This window comes from Acanthisitta chloris, unplaced genomic scaffold (assembly GCF_000695815.1).
Source record: "Acanthisitta chloris isolate BGI_N310 unplaced genomic scaffold, ASM69581v1 scaffold24424, whole genome shotgun sequence".
Lineage (NCBI taxonomy): Eukaryota > Metazoa > Chordata > Aves > Passeriformes > Acanthisittidae > Acanthisitta > Acanthisitta chloris.
This window is the reverse complement of record NW_008668133.1, coordinates 74,076-91,640: the sequence shown is the minus strand read 5'-3', so window position 1 is coordinate 91,640 and position 17,565 is coordinate 74,076.

Sequence of the window (17,565 nt, the reverse complement as noted above, 5' to 3'; positions counted from 1 at the left end):
GAGGACAGCACTGAGGATTGGATCGTGTCCATCCCTGGGAATTTAAGAGCAGGTTACACAAACACCTTTCAGGAACAGTACAAATAAAGTTAACTCTGCCTTGAGCCACAGGACTGCCCTAAAAGCACTGAGGATCCCTTTCATGGGGGTTTTCAGGATTTGTTTCTCCTCCCAGGAGTGTTCCTGCTCTGTCTGCAGTGCGGCAGAGAAGGAAAGCTCCGTGCTGCCCTGCAGAGGCTGAATGCCTGCAGCTTTTGTTTTCCATCTCTGTCTTACAGTCTTTCAGTTCAGGAATGTCATTTGAGAACATACTATTTCGTGTTGTCTCTGCTTGATTCATTGCTCTTATGCAGAGTATCCAATTGCTTACTATTTCTTGATACTCAGCTGAATTACTGCATTGTTAAATTAAGGTCCAAACCAATGTCAGCTTTTGGACAAGGCTAATACAACTCTTCTCTAAATCACAGTGGTTGTAACCCTTCAGTTCTAGAAGTGCCTTGCCTTAAACTCTGACACAGTTGCCTTTGCTGCCTGATTTTCACTTGTGTTGCCTGACTGTCAATGTCTCATTGTTTACACTGCCACCCCCAGAAGTTCCTATATCATAGTCCCATGTGGGGACATTTGGAATGCCTCTGAACTAGCAAGACGTTTTTTCCAGGGGGAAGATGCTTCTGCTCTGTGTTGTCACAGGATTTCTCAGGGGTGGTAGAGGAGTAAAGCTGAAAACCAGTTACTGTGGAAGGACACGCTCTCCCTGTCAGGCTTATTAAACTCTTCCTGTGACCACACACATGGTAATTTCCTTTAAAATCTGCATAACATTTGCAATCATGTGCTCTTAGCCTCCCTGTGGTTTGTGTTCTTCCTCAAGGACTGTTACATTGCAAAGCTCATCTGGAACATTTGGATGAAACATTCCATTTATAAAATAGGAGTTTGTTTAATATTATATTAACTAATATCTAACAGCTAATATTAACTAATTATCATGCTACAAAGATTCTACTGCCAGTAAAATTAAGTTGCCATATGCAGGAAGGTACTAGGGAGTTTTGTTATCCAAGGTGGTTGTTTTCTGGATGCTTGGGGACTTTTATAGGGAATTGGGAAGTTAATTCCCAGTCCTATCTCAGCCAAAATATACAGGCCAGGTACTCTTTAAGTACATATTTTACATGCTTAGGCTTATTAAAGCAAACAGAAATGTCAGCCTGTAAAACTGTTTGCCCATGTAGCACTCTCAAGAAAGTTAATCATAAAATGATAAAAGAATGACTTATTCTTACAGTGTCTTTAGGTAATTTTGGAATCAGTGCCAAAAGAAAAAAAGGTTTCACATAGAATCCCATGAAATTCAAGTCATGATTTGTCATTACAATAATTTCTGTCTCTGATTTCAACAGAATGCTCCTGTTAAGTTTTCTTGTCCCACACTAGTTGTTGTCCACAAAAGAAACATGGTGACACTATTTTTTAAACAAAGCCCTTTTCTTTCTCACAAGGTGACTTGGACAGTAGTGGGAGGATGGGCTGTAGTTATTTACATTAGCCAGTTCCAACTTCCCCAGACTGACAGAAATTCCCATGGAAATTCTGGTTCCATTAACTTTGACAGAGATATGGGACTGTTTTTGGAAACTTTAAAAAAAACAACTAGGGAATACTTTTCATTTTTATTAATATGCACTATCTTAATTTTGTTTATTAAAGAAATAAATCAAGGTTAGTTTCTGCTTAGTTTCAGATGGTTTTCACAGGAGACAAAAAAAGACAAGTCAGACAAATATTGGCCAAGCATCAACCCAGTAAGGATCCCATAGCAGCAGAAATCCCGAGGTGGATGGCAATCAAGTGAACAGCATGAGAAAAGGGAACATCAACTATGAGCATGTTGTTAGCATACTTACTTCAGACATGGACAATGATTTTGTGTTCTTGGAGATTAAACACACTGGTGCAGAAATCTTGTAGACCCATTTGATTCAGCTGTCATCCATCCCATCCCATCCCATCCCATGCCATCCCATGCCATCCCATGCCATGCCATGCCATGCCATCCCATGCCATCCCATGCCATCCCATCCCATCCCATCCCATGCCATCCCATCCCATCCCATCCCGTCCCATCCCATCAGGCACAACACAGGGGCTCTCTGCAGACATTGCAGTTCACAGTGTCACTCGTTCTCTTCATGTGGAGCTCTCAATTTGCATTACAAACTATAAGCGTTTGAAAATGACATGAACACTCATTCTCTCTGCAGCAAGTCTTTCAGCCTCCCCAAAGTTGCTGCTTTCCTTCTCCCCATGGGAACTAAAGCAAAACTCGGAGCTTGCCATTTCAGGGGAAATTAAGGGCACTTAGAACCCTTGATTTTTGCCCATCCCTTGATCTCCAGGATCAGATTTATTTACCTTTTGGTGAAGAAACATTTGTTCCTTCTTGGGTCATTAGTTTTTCTGCTTCATCTATCCCCTGGGTAAGCTGTTAAATGACGCACAGGTTGTGTTTTGCCAAATTCTACCTGTCACCTTCACCTCATGTGACAAAGCACTGGGCCAGGCAGCAAGAAGCAAGGACAAAGCTCCAGGCTGCAGCAAGATGATCAGTAAAAGTTCATTTCTTCAAACCGTGTTTCAGCTGGGAAGAGAGCTGTCAGGATTGGGTGTCTCCGCTAGGTGTCCATGTTTCAGCAATTTTCCCTTGGAGCTGCAGTGACCGTGGCAGAAACATTGCTAGGCTCCATTGAAAGACGTAAATACAAGATAGAATTTCATATGAGTGAAGTGTGCCCCTGGTCCTGTGCTCCCAAACAGGCTCTTGGAGGCTGCCAGATTTCTCAGACATTGATTTTCTCTGATTTTGCTTTTTCCTAATCTTTTTCAAATTATGACCTGCTTTGTATTAACTTGTAGGAATAGATAGTTGGAAAAAGCTTTCCAAATTTTTAGTGGGCTGTTTTTTCTTTTTCCTGTTTGGCTTCTCTTTTCTCTACGCGCAGTTCTTTTTTGCACTCAGATGAGCACAGGACCCTAAGGCAGTGGCTCAGAATTTTAGATACGCCTGCATAATTGTTAAATAATTGCTCTGCTCATTACATTTGTCTTCAAATATTGATGTCTAATATTTACCTACTTTTGCTGGGTATGTAATGGTTGCTGGAAGGCACAGCCACGCTCGCGTGCACCTAAGTGTGGCAGCTGAGTGCACGAACTCCGTCCTGCTCCCAGTTTGAATCAGGCTGCATGGAACAGCCTTTTGGCCTTGGTGTTCATTTACTGAAGGTGCTTTTCACTGCATGTTTTTGTGATTTGCATCCCCATTCATTAATGAGCGCAGCAGTCTCATTCACATACTAGGGAGCTGCAGGGGACTGAAATGAAGAACTTATTTAAGATTACTGAATTCCATTCTAGGAATAACCCAGAAGATTTTTTTCACTGTTTTTCTTCTGCCTTCCCAGGCATTTTCAGTTTGTTAAATGTAAGGATAGAATAGATTTTAGGGAATGCTCTGTGCCAGACCATTTTAAGGCAATTTCCAGGACCAGATGCAAACTAGGCTCTAGTGATTTATAATTCCTGTAGATGTGAGTATAATAGCTAAAACTGAGTTTGTCTCCAACACTTTTACCACATTTACAATATCAAGGAAACAGAATAGGTTCTCTTTATTATAAAACAAAATGAAAATCTGGTGTCACTCCATCTAATTTAGACCATGCCTGATCCAGGAATGTACCTTAGCATGGCTGCCTACATTTAAGCACATAAACAATCCTGCAGGATTTAGATATTACCTGCATTGTGTCTCAGAGCTCATCCTAAATGCTGTCTAGGTTCACATGTCATGCTTACCAAAGGACAAAATAACAAGCAAATCAAGAAAAATCCCTAAATCATCACATTCTAAGAACTCAAATAAACCAAATAAATCAGTTTGTTGCCAAAAGTATATATGTTTCTAAATACAAAAAAACCCACCCCAACCAAACCCAGAACATCCTCTCACAGACTATATCCCGATCTTGAATATTTACTTTCCGTTTGTTTAATAACAGGAAAAGGCTTGTAGCTCTTTTGTTGAGTTTTACATGTCAGCATCTTAATATTCCTATGGCATTCTTGAAACCTTTACCAGGAAAAAACCCAGTGCCATGGCCTATACTAGGAAATGTTCTGTTTATTTTAAATGCGTTTATGAGTACACAAAGGCAAACAATTCCCTATCATAAACCAAGGGGGAAACTTATAATGGCTTGGTGTCTCATCTGTACTTCTTTGTATAGTTCCTTGGCTCATTTGTCCCTGCCCTTCCTGGGTGCTGTTCCTTTCCTCTCTCTGTACCTTTTGAACTCAAGTGTAGGTTAAGTTCCTTTTTTCATTTCCCCATTACCTGCTGGGCTCTGCTTCTTTTGGTATCTGAGCCATAGTGCATGTTGAGCTAGAGGTTTATCATGCCTCTGCTACTGGATCTGTATGACAAGGATTGTCACTGGCATGGAGAACTGAAGCCTAAAACTGAAGTGCTGCTATTTAGGTACATAGTCCTCAGACTGGACTCTGATAGAAAGAATGACAAATAGCTCTCAAAGATCATTAAACTTCTTACAGAAGTATTTTAACCTCTTTTGGCCTTGCCTGTCCTATTGTGACAACTTCAGTAACTTTAGTTTGGCCTAATTATGTTAAAAGAGATGATTCTGTTACTGTAGGATAGATCAAACTATATAAAGTAGGCTAGTTCCCTTCACATAGCTGTAAAGTGCTGGAGCCTTGTTCAAACAATGAGTAAGCTACAAGCAGCTACTCACTGGATTCCCCAGGATCATAACTGTGAGCACAGGAGTGTTTGGAATTCAGGCTCCAGATTAAAAAAAAGTAAATAACTCATAAAAGGAAGTGCAAACAGTAGGGAAATCTTGTTTCCATCTGTCAAGCTGCGTAAAGGACTGTGAGACATAAAAGAACTGTTAGCATTACAAGGCTTTACATGGGCCTTGAGGACATCTTCCATACTTGAAGCAGTTGTGGAGGATGTGTAATCTTCACCTGGTTGTTCTGCATCTTAGTCACACAACAGATCTGCTGCACAGACACCAAAGTTAGGAGGTAAACATCAGACTCTCAGACTGAGGCTTTGTCGGTCGCACCTACTTCCTGACTGCTGCCATGCAATGAGATCCAGCCTGAAGCTGGGATCATTACTACTCCTTTAAAAATGACTGGTCTCACAGCCAGGGAAGAAAAAAGCAGTGCTGTTGATATGAGGTAGTTTACCCATTGTTTATCTATGAAACACCTTTCATAGCTCAGACAACTGTGATCAGTCATCACTGGAATGGGCAGGTCAAGCATTTTTATTTGAAATCATGCTAACATGGGCTTCTATGTCAGCTGCAGTAGACTTTGTATGAAGATACCTAGTCTATCAAATGAAATTTAAGCATGATTTGTAGCAAAGGCTCTGTAAGCAAGACATGGTTCAGTAATCAGGGAGAGAGAAAGAAGGAGATGGTCCAGAAAGACTTTCTACCTTAGGTTAAGGATTGTAAAACATGTCCTGGTTTCAGCTGGGACAGAGTTAATTTCTTCTCAGTAGCTAGTATAGTACTGTGTTTTGGATTCAGAATGCCAATAATGTTGATAACCCTGATCATGAACATGGTCACTGAGAGAAGTAGCTGTGTTACTATGATCACATTAGCAAGATCATATTAACAACATGCATGAATTAAAGAGGTTTGCACAGGACACAACTGGTTGGTCAGGACTTTTCTGAGCAGTACAACCAGTCAACAGTGGCTCAAGCCTCAGAGGATGCATTGTAGGTTGAAAATCACCTCTGCTCACTTGTAGAAAGAGTGGCACTTTGTGTTGTCCTTGACTTGGAAATGGCTGAACCAATACAGAAGCTGCCTTACTACAGAAAGCTCAGTCTTCATTGCTCAAAATGCAGGCCTTGGATAAATAACTGTTGGAACTACTCTGAAGTAAAAAGAGAAGACCAAGCACTTTATTTTTCCTGTGATGTAGCTGTGCCATTGTCCAAGCCCACACCTGGCACTGACCTTGGTGTGTTTAACTCAAGGCAAAGCTGAAGTGCTTGGCTAAGCACTGTGCTTTTACCTCAGGATTGCTTCTGCACATTAGTTGCCACAAAGTAAAAACCATAGCTCTTTTAGCAGCCCAGTTGAGCCCTTACCGTGTGTTTCTGCAAGGTTATTTTCACACAAGATAAAATTTACAACAAGCTCCAATTCTTTTGCTGCTTATATAAATCCAGAGGAGAGGTGTGTGGCCAAGCAATATGGGTGGCTGCATTTGAATGCAAACAATCCTGTCTTCACACTGCAGCATGTTAAGAAACTTACTGTGCAATTTATGGCATGATTGGATTTTGCATCACAAGGGAAGAAGCTGATTAACAGTCAAATGATAACTAGATATTGCTATTCAGATTTGTAAAACAATAGATACAAAAATGCAAATCATACACATATAATTGAATGTCCCATCAAGACTTCAGGTAAACACCTTTCTCATATCCTTTCCCTGACCAGAGCAGGTAGGAATTACACACATAATTTACTGATCTAAAATGTATTGGCTTTCAACATTTCTTATATTTCATATAAGTGATTTCCATCCTGTTGTGTCCTGAAACATTAGAGAAAAATGAGGGACATTTGAATTGCTTAACACCTTCAACTTGTCACAGATGGAAAACTCCATCTACAGATGGATATGCTCCATTCATTGTATTATGGCCACAAAATCCCACAGGAGAGTCACAATTCCACAAAGTGCCTTTAGGGCTCTGGATTATGTATTTGGGTCTTGGAATAGGAAAAGCACTTGTAACCAGAGAGCACCCTGATGAATACACCTCTGAGAACGCTCACATGGATGCTTTCTAAAGTGTTTAAGGTCTGGAACAATTTATAAATCTCATTTTGTTCTAGATATAACTGTGTGAGCTTAATGTGTAGGCTGCCTAGAACAATGGGGTAAAATCTCCTGGTTTGTCACACTATTGTCCACCTCAGGTGAACAGAGAACTGAATCCTCTGGGGAATGATAACAGAATGATACTGTGGACACACAGTCTCCAGGAAACACGTATTTTGTACTTGCATTTTGCAATTCATGTGACATGCAAGTTCTGTCAGAGGGTGGCTGCAATTTTGGAGCCTAATTCTGCAATCATATAAAGAGATATTCAGTACGTGTATCAGGCCACAGTCACATAATGACATCTGAACTTCATTACTTATACTACTGATGGCAGAAAACAAAATTCTCGTTGGCTTTGAGGTGTAATTTTCTGTGCTTCCTTCTAAAGAATGTTACAGTTTAAACTGCATGTGTTTTCCTTGCGCTTTTACCAGATCCTAGAGCTCTGTGATAACATTTTCCTGGGAACTGCTTCTTTAGCTTTCTTTTCACCTTGAGGGATGTGTTTTACAGTTGGTTTTGCTTACCAACACAAGCATTTTAGATATATCAGCCCTTGCAAAAAATGCTTTTCTAGACCTTTTGAGCTGTGGTATAAATAGCTGTATAATTCTGTCTCACTGATGTAAGTGTTCTCCTTCTTAATGTTCTTCATTCACTGAGCTTATAGTAGCTACTCATGTCTTGTCTTGACTTTTTCTAGGGCAGGAACTATATTCAGATGCAGCTGTAGAGCAGCAAAGTACAATCTTGCTCCTGCTTGAGTCCTTAACACTGCTTTAATGCAAATACTGTGGCAACACGGATAATTTTTCAAAGTTACTTAGTGGAAAGTTTCACAGGTCCCAAATTAGCAAAAGTTCTGCTAAGTTCATATTACTAGTCTATGGAATTTATAACAAAGGTGTTGAAATCACTTACGCTTTTGCTGACTCACTTCCCCCATGGGATGGCTGGTGACCTCAGAAATACCCTCTCAGGACTGCAGGGTACATAGTTGCCATCAGTACCATGAAGAACATACTGAACTCTCAACTCTAGTTCATCCTAAAATTTTTTGCTTAATATTTCTCACTGCACTGCAAACCCCAGTCCATTCCAAATGCCATATTCTTTTATAACCTCTTCTGACTCAGATGCTAAGTTAGTATGGTATTTACAAAATATCTGTATCGCCATGAATTGATCTTGCCAAGAGAAGTTAAAGGGTTACATATTAAAAAGATTTTATAAGCACGATATGCCACAGTAAACATTAGTAAAAGTTGTTCTAAAACTATTTCTGTCTTTTGTTGGGAAACAAATTATTGAAGCTTGAAGGGGAAGACTGCTTAGTAAAAGGAAGGAGAATTAAACACACTGAGGTTTCAAAGGAACTCTGGTTTGCTGATGAAGTGCTTTTCACAGAAATGCAACTCATGTTTTCTTCTTTTTTAATTCTTAAATTGGGCCCAAGTGCCAGTAAATTACTTTCTTTACTGTGCGTGGAGGTTTATTTTTAGTCACAAGAACAGTATAGACAGCAGGCTGAAAATCAAGACGTCTGCATGCTAAAAAAACTACCATACACTTGAACTCTTGGTGTCAACTCATTCATCTCACTGCAGCTCAGCTCAGTTTTCTGTCAGAAACAGCTTTTCAGTAGTCATCTGCCAAGGCTCTGGAGCTGCCTGACATCCCAGTCTCTTATCTTTCTGAAAACATCTTTCAGTTTTTCAGCTTCAGAATTTTACTAGGGCTGAGTTTTGCAGTACTTTGAGACCCACAGTGGAGCAGGAATTTCATGTTCTTGTCTGTCAACTTGCTGCCAAACTAAGGGCAGAACTCCTTGGCAGCAGGTGTTACTTGCTGTGGAAGCCTGAGGAGTGGTGAGCAAACCACCACACTGCCCTTTCAGAGCAGAAATATCAGTCTCAACGTGTGAGAGAGAAAATAGTTCAAAACAAGTCTTTCACCAAATGCTGAACATCACCAGATGGCAACCTGGTAACTAGGTGGTAAAAGACAGAATTAGATTTTTTAGGTGCCTGCTAGACAGTTTGTGCAGTTTTGCTGGGCACGCTGTCACCTTACTCTGAATCCAGAGATCCAAGAGATCCAGCTTCTAAATGAATGATTTTCCTTTCCTCTCAAAGACATTTGTGTCCACCAATGCTGTTTACCAAACTATAGTTTATGCTGAGCTACTACTTTTCCCTTCTGTTCCCATCTTGTTGAATCAACACACCAGCAGAGAAAGTAATTCTAGTGTAGTCAGCCTGAAGTGTTTGTTACATTATTAAGGAACAGAACATTCTCTATCGTGTCATCTGGCTTTCAGCAGTGTTGAAAGATGGACTTGGTTAATGCTCAGGCTCCTTGAGATCCATACATGAGCTCTGGTAAATGTTGTTTGGTTTAAAAGAAGTGCAGCTCTCCTCTGAACATGAGCCTGCTGCTCCAGGTGAGCTGTGCTTTGTTCAAGTCAGCCAACCAGCAGAAAAACTGATTTACTTCACTCTTACTCCAGAGGTAAAACAACTCCACCTGAGTGAACTCCTGGTTACAGTTCATCTCCTGAAACTACAAACAGAGTTGTTTACTGATTTCAATCAATTACACCTATACAAAGTCATTGGAAGTGGCAGGTGGGTCACTGAGGGCAGTGTTTACTGATATGGATGAATTTGAGGGTTTGATCTGACCCACTTTTGGACACATGCAAGAAACCTGGAAGACTCTTGTCTTGTGTTCCAGAACCCAAGCTAAATTTGCCAGGCCTGTAGTCAGAACAATGCAATGTCTGTAGTCAGTGTAGCTTCTTATGCACATGAATACATGTGGCTATTGTCTGCCAACACCTGATAAAGTCATACACAGGTGTCAGTGCCCCAGACAGCAAATACCCCTGGGTTCTGGTGGGTGTCTTAGGATGCACTGGGTACTGTCTGTATTAAAGGCAGGGTTAGTGGTGGCAGCCTGATGGCAGTCATGTGCATTCATGGAAAGTCTGGTGACTGCGAACTGTGAACACAACTCACTGCAAGACTGCAGCAGGATTGCATCAATGCTTGCAATGGGTGTCTGAACCCCCTGAGAGAACACTGACTGATTGAAAAATGGCTTGTGGTTGGATTCAAATATTTGGAATAAATAAAACAGCAACTGATTGTTATGCAAGGTCTATATACTTTCCTCACAGACTTTCACAAAAATGCCACATTTCTGACACCTTTCCAGCAGGCTATTTTGAGGCACTGTGGTCTAGGCAGACAGGATGAGAGACTACAAATATGAATCTTGGGTTCTGTTCCCCATTCCAACATGCACTTGACAAATAACACCTCAGTTACTCACTATCCCTATTTGCAAAACAGAATAGTCATAGAATCATAGAATAGCCTGGATGGAAAAGACCTCAAAGATCATCGAGTCCAACCCTACTGTGCTTACTAGACCATGGCACTAAGTGCCACATCCAGTCACACCTCTAGGGATGGTGAATCCACCACCTCCCCGGGCAGCACATTCCAATGCCTGATTACTCTCTCTGGAAAAATTTTCTTGCTAATATCCAACCCAAAACCTCCCCTGGCAGAGCTTGAGTCTGTGCCCTCTTGTCCTCCTGCTGGTTGCCTGGGAGAAGAGACCAACCCTCACCTGACTCCAACCTCCTTTCAGGGAGTTGTAAAGGGTGATAAGGTCTCCCCTGAGCCTCCTGTTCTCCAGGCTAAACAACCCCAGCTCCCTCAGCCTCTCCTCATGTCCCTTACATGCCACTTACTTGGATATTAAAAGAGAATAGTACTGTTATTTAAGACCTATTATTTCTTATAATTCTTTTTAAGAATCCTTTAAAGTAACTCTTTTACAAAAATTCATTTCAAAATGATTATGTATTCACAGCAAGAGTAGCATCTATCTAAATGCAAATTCACTCCTTCATCCTATTAAGTACCTATAATGCATATTTAAATCTCCATAAACCTTCCCTACTCCATAAGGAATATTCTGGTCTCATAGGTAAGCTGCAGGAATTTGAAAAGGCTTTCCAATACACACTCCTGGTCTGTGTGCAAGTTGCAGAAAGATTGGAAAGAACCAGAAAACGTGGATTAAAATAAAATTGCTCTTAAGCACAGAATTGAACTGTTCATTCACCTCTACAACTCTGAACCAGCAATAATGGAAGAAACTGAGACTCTGAAGGATAGAAAAACCCAATTTATGATATCTGAAAACATGGAAGTCTAGTGTTTGTTCATGGAACATCAGTGTAGAGGTCTGAGGACCATTATTTGTTTACATAACTGAGAAATCAATCTACCAATTCATGATTCTACACAGTCAAGTGACATAAAATCAGAACAGAGGGGAAATGAACCCATGCTCTGTTTATCAAAGGCTTCTCATATAAGTCCACGCGTATTTTTATGGATGGCAAATTTAAGTATCCCCTAATGTGCCAAAAAAACCCAGTTAGGAATTGCTAAACTGTATGAGACCCCAGGTAGTCCTAACGTGGTAGCATGTACTCCAGCATGACCTTTCCTCCTGCTTCAAAGAAGTGAAAAATGAATGTAAAATGTTGCATTTCTGCAGAAGCTACTGTCTTTGGTGGAATGGGAACCATGGCTGTGGGAAAAATACGTGTGTATGCTGAGTAATGACCGAAATTGCCTGGCTTTGAGCTCTTTTTCAAGAGGTAATAGCCAGGGTACATTAAATTTTAGAGGCAAGACACCCTGCCCTAGATGCCAGCCCTGAGGCCATGGATGCAGCAGGACAATGAGTTCCTGCCTGATCATGTCACACAAACCAAGGTGGGTTTTGGAACTGTGGCCTGAGCCCCCAGTGCCAACCCTGCTGCTACACCTGCACTGTCCACAGAGGTGAAAAATAACCACACACACCACAACTGCTGAAAGGCTGAATGTTTTTCAGGCTATGTTTCTTAAGTAAAAGCTTTAGGATTAGGAGGATCTGGAGCTCCTCACTGTAATTTAGGCTTCTGCACAAATATCCCTGTAGATAATCTCACCAGTGTTTCTTCTGCATATCAGAATTTCAAGGCAAACTCAACTGTTTAGTCTCTGCCACATTGCAGCAAACTTAAATAATGTCAGTGTCCATAAAAACCATAAATATATGCTATTTACTACTTCCAATGTGATAACAACTTCTATTTGCACCACAGGATACCTAAATTCAGGCTGCTAACTGTATTTTGAAAAGCACAGTTCAGGGGTCTGATCTGCATTCCATTTCTGTGAGGCAGGTAATTCAGAATTAGCAGATCCTAATTATCAGTAGAGACAGGAGGTAGTGGATACCAACTTATTTCATAAGAAAAACAGGAGTCTGCTGTATCACCACTGTATAGCCAAAACAAAAAGGAGGTGCCAAAGTAGGAGCTTTTTTTCAGAGATGTTCCACTGCTATCTGTCTAGTGCCATTGAACAGACAGATCAATGTCACTTGGCTCTGGCTGTGGGGGACAATATTTTGGTGACATTATCAGAGCATGTAACTCTATGGAAGCCAAGGGTGCTCATAATTTAATACCTGTTTGCAGCCACTTTTGGGAGAAGAATTTCCAGTAGCAGTCAGTTCATACTGGCAATAAAAGCAGGGAAACTTCCCTGCATCGACTGCAATGGAAAATAAAGCACACACAGTGGAATGAATATTTTAAAACTGGCTAGGAACAATGTTAATATCATTAACTCTAGGAGGCCTTTTTTCACCCAAGTGGCCAGAACCTTCATTTTATGTAACTAGTGCTGCAATGTTTATAACCATGGAAAGAGGGGAAAGGGATGAAAAGGACTGTTAGCCCACACAGAATAGTTTTCTGCAGTAAAATTGCTGGTTTATCTTTGGGCCTGTACTGATCATTAATATCAACATGGCCTCAATATAAACTTTCTGACAACCCTAAAGCAAATTCCTCTCTTCTGTTAAAATTGAGAAAATCACAGAGAGCCTTAGGTTTGAAAACAAACCCTGAATCATCTTCTACTCCACCTTCATGCAATGTTTTTAAGCTCCTTCCAAGGCTGGAAATTCTGACACTGAGTATTTCTTCCATCTGAATTGTTGAACATAAAGAGAGAAGGATAACCTGTAAAGTAAATCCTAGGAGAGCTTCTTGCCATAAAGAGACAATTAACAATTCAGTGTTTCTCAAGCCTTTTGGAATTTGTTCCCTTCTCCCCTGCAACAGTGTGACACAGGCAGTCATGGCTACACTCACAGCCACTGGTCTCCTTTACCTTCCTGGCTCAGAAACATTGATTCACTCTGCACGTGGCTGCCAGGAAGGAGAGAATACTCAGAGGGAAGAGAAATGAGTAGAGATATGAAGGGGGAAAGAAGAGAGAAACATCAGGAATTCCCTGGAGGTTCCATGCAACTACAGGACATACCCCTTACTCCTCTACTAGGGTCTTCCCTAGTTGTCAGAAACTCTTATATAAGTGAGCAAGAGGCATCTCAGGAAGATTAAGGTTTAAACTAAATATTAGGGTACATTTGCTTTTAAGAGGGCAATAAACAGAACTTCATGGAAAAAATATTCTATGTTTATTCAGTGCTCCTTAGGTTTTTAACCAGAGTGCTTTGTCTTAACTGTGTTCCATTATTTCCAGTTGCATTTGCAAACACACTACCTTGTATCCTTCCTCATGTGAATGCTCTCTAACCTCTTAAGTTAGAACACTTGGCCATCATACTTCATTCTCATGGACTGAGAGAGCTGGGGCTGTTCAGCCTGGAGAGGAGAAGGCTCCAGTGAGACCTTAGAGCCCCTTCCAGTGCCTAAAGGGGCTCCAGGGGAGCTGGAGAGGGACTTTGGACAGGGGCCTGGCAGGACAGGACACAGGGAGTGGTTTCAAATTGAAAGAGGACAGGAATAGATTGGATATGGGGAAGAAAGTTTTGACTGTGAGGGTGCTGAGGCACTGGCACAGTTTGCCCAGAGAAGCTGTGGCTGCTCCATCCCTGGGGGTGATCCCGGCTTTGTTGGATGGGGCTTGGAGCAACCTGGGCTAGTGGAAGGTGTCCCTGCCCATGGCAGGAGGTGGAATGAGATGAACTTTGAGGTCCCTCCCAACCCAAACCAGTCTGGGATTCTGGGATTCTCATCACTCTGATGGCATGGGAAGGGCACCTAGGGCAAGTGTACAACAAGCAAGTCTTCCTGTTTTGGAGTTACACTGAACCTCTGCTATTCATGAACTTCAAGAGACTTTCCTTGTACTGGGATGAGGTGAAACTTTTGCTGTCTTTTCAAACACAGTCCTATTGCAGCACTGAAGGTCCTGTTGCATCAACATGAGGTTTCAAAATATAGTAAAACTAACTTGGCCCCAGATTATTTATTTATTTTGTACTGATGTCTAAGGCAGCAGCAGCATTCCTGACAGCAAGAGGATTCCAAGCATCTGTCCTTAGCTTTCCAGTGACCCTAGGGAAGCAACCCATAATCCACATATTTTAATTGCCACAGGGTTTTGTGGGCTGTGGAGGGGTGGGAATGTGGGCAAGAATATTTCTGGATCTATAATTAATCCTACTTGTTGTACGAGTGTGATTTATGTGACAGCCTCATCATTGCGGGAATAAAGGAGTTGTTATAAAGGGATGTGGAGGTCTATAATTTGAAGGAAGAGGAATATAGAGCAATTTCTCTGTGTTTAATAAACCATGCATATTGGAAAGGCTCTCATAAAGTACAGTAGCATGCTGCCAAGAATTATCCTTTAGTTTTCTACAGCCTGAGGATTATTCTGAGAGAGTCCCTAGAGTTTTTGGCTACCGAAATCAAGATTCACCAAGAATTTGAATTAAGGACTGCAGCAGAAGTCAAAGCTTGCTAAACTAGGGCTTCTAGGTCTTCTCCAGATGTAGCAAAGCAGATGATGCCCTGCTCTCCTCTGCTCGTTCCCAGATCATTCCCAGAAAACTGCTGTCAGTATTTCCCCTGTTCTCCCAAAGGGACACAAAAGGAAGGAATGAACCATTCTGCCACTTCTTTTCTACTTTGGCATAAGCATATAAGGCATAACCTGGTTATTATTTCATGAAGAGTCTCTTTTGAAACAAACTCATATTTTAAAACAGTATTGGATATTTCATAACTTTCCTGTGCAAACTCTTCAGGTTCCTCCAGGATGATTCTGCATTAATACAGACTCTGTATCCCATTTCAGAATAAATTAGGACATTGACAAAAATGAGCACAGCAGAAGCATTCTTTTGTCATAGATGTTCCTGCACATGCTGACCCACACATTTGGTGACACCAAAGACCAGTGTTCCTACAGAAGTGTGTCTGTCAGCTGACAGATCTATCGGGTTTGCCTCCACTGCTTCCTCTTTTGACACACTGGTGCTGAGCTGTGCCATGCTGAGTCACCCATGTGGTGACAAGACCCAGCACTTTGCTAGTCAACAGGTCTGACTTACATAAGTGCTTGTAAAAGATTAATTTTAATTTTTAGGTACTGTACTTGTCGTGGACCAGTTGCAAAATGTAATTCCTGCTCTGGTTAGTCAGAATGCAGCGATTTCTTTGCCTGTATTGCTTTGAAGAATAAGGTGACTTACATTCTCTCTATTTAAACTGCTGGGTAAAATGTAAAGAAAGGAGATTTGTCATTTGTTCCCTCAGTCAGCATCCTGCCATTCCCACTGATTGCCTTGGAGTTCAGGCTGTATTCAAGTTACTAATTTGGATGCAAAGCTACCCTTAACACAGTTGCATACAAATAGCTATCATTTGCTCAGACAAGAAATTATTCCATTTTTCCTCCTGTAAAAGCTTAAAAATTGCTCTAGAAATTAACTGGCCAATATATAATTATCTATAATCAGCAGCAGCTCAGCTATGGTATTTTCTGCAGCTTTTAGTATACAAAACTTCAGGGTCCAAATTCAGTGCTAGTGCAAATGCCTGTGGCTCCCACGAGAGTCTGGTAAGCTGGGAAATGTGACACTGGCTGTGCTCATTACAGAAAGCTTTCAGAAATAGTACTGTGTTAAACTACAATAATTCCAGAACTCAACCCTGATGTTAGAAAACAAGCTGATGCTGGCATTGCTGAACCTGCAGGAGTAGTGTTTGCTTCATACAAATGTCATATTCCTTGAAAAATACATTGCATTGCACACCATCCAAGGAAACCTACACATATATATCAGTCAAACTATTGGCTAGTGCAAAGGCAATGCAATATGGGCAGAAGCTCTGTGCTTTGCCTAGCTCTTTACAGCACATTGATTGTAGTCCTGTTCATACAGCAAAGGACCCAGATAGTTCATATGCTCTGGTGTCAGTTAGCCCAGCACAGATCAGGAGTGAACAAATGCTGAATTAACATCCGCCCTACAAGTGGCTTTCCAGGCTGGTGTCTGCAGGCATGACTGACTTCACCACCAGGTCCTGACAGTCTTGCTGTCACACTCCTCTGTAGGTAAAGAGACTTAACCCACCAGAGATTTGATTTATCTCATACATATAGACAGAGGAGGTAATAAATGGGTAAACCAAAACCTGAGTAGGATTCCATAAATCCAGCCATGCCATTCAAAGTCTTGGGGGAATATGACAGAGGCAGCAGCTGATACAGGCTTTGATCCTACCTTTTACATTTCCTAGAGCCACTACTTGGGAATATGGAATAAAAATTCTTTGTATTGAATATCCCAAGCTACTGGGGGTTGTGAGGCAGAGCCAGGGGATTAAATCTGGGGTATTAGGTATGTCTGTCTGTCAGAGATGAGGCTGCCAGTCACAACAGGAAACAAGAGAGCTCTGTGTACATGCTGGGGTGGTACATGTGGAGCCCTTTCCAGGACTAGGCTGAAAACATTCCCCAAGCCTCCACTGTCATTTTGGAAAACTTGCTGGGCAGTGCTGGCTCAGACTAAGGGCCCAAAGAAGAATTCTTTGACATGTAACTCCTACCTTGGAGCACTGCTTGCAGGAAAGGAGGATCTAGATCACACAGGAAGCTTAAAATGAGTTGTAATTTTGTTGAATTAGGAAAAGTAGAAAATATTTAATGAAGTAAATAACATTTTTCTCCTTTTCATGAACAGAACAGTGACATATAGCCATAACTTCAATGGTACTCACTTTTCAATATCTGGAAAAGCTTTTGGTGTTCAGAGACAGCCATAAAACAAAGAGAGACTTAATGATCAGCCACCAAAACATTTGGAGAGCTCCAAGACAAGGGGGCAGGAATAGAAGCCCAGGGATCAGAGCAGCTCAGCCCATTCAAGGTGTTTAGATGTCATTTAGCTGTTTGCTGAAAGAACCAACTGAAAATGAACAATCCAAAGTCGACAGAGAGTTGCAGAGAGTTGGTAGAAGTGTGAGCCCGGATTTATTTGATCAGTATTTTTAAAGTCTCTTTATCCAGATACTGCTGAGATTCCAGAAAGATGGCAGTCATTCTTCACACTGTGATTCTGCTTACAGATCTGTCTGGAGCCACCTCACTAGGAGTGATTTCCCACTCTTTCTCACTGACAGCTGGCAGGGTGCCCCTGCTGTCCCTTCCTCTGGTGCCAGGACAGCCTTTTCTCTCATTGTGAGCAACCAGGCAAGGCCAT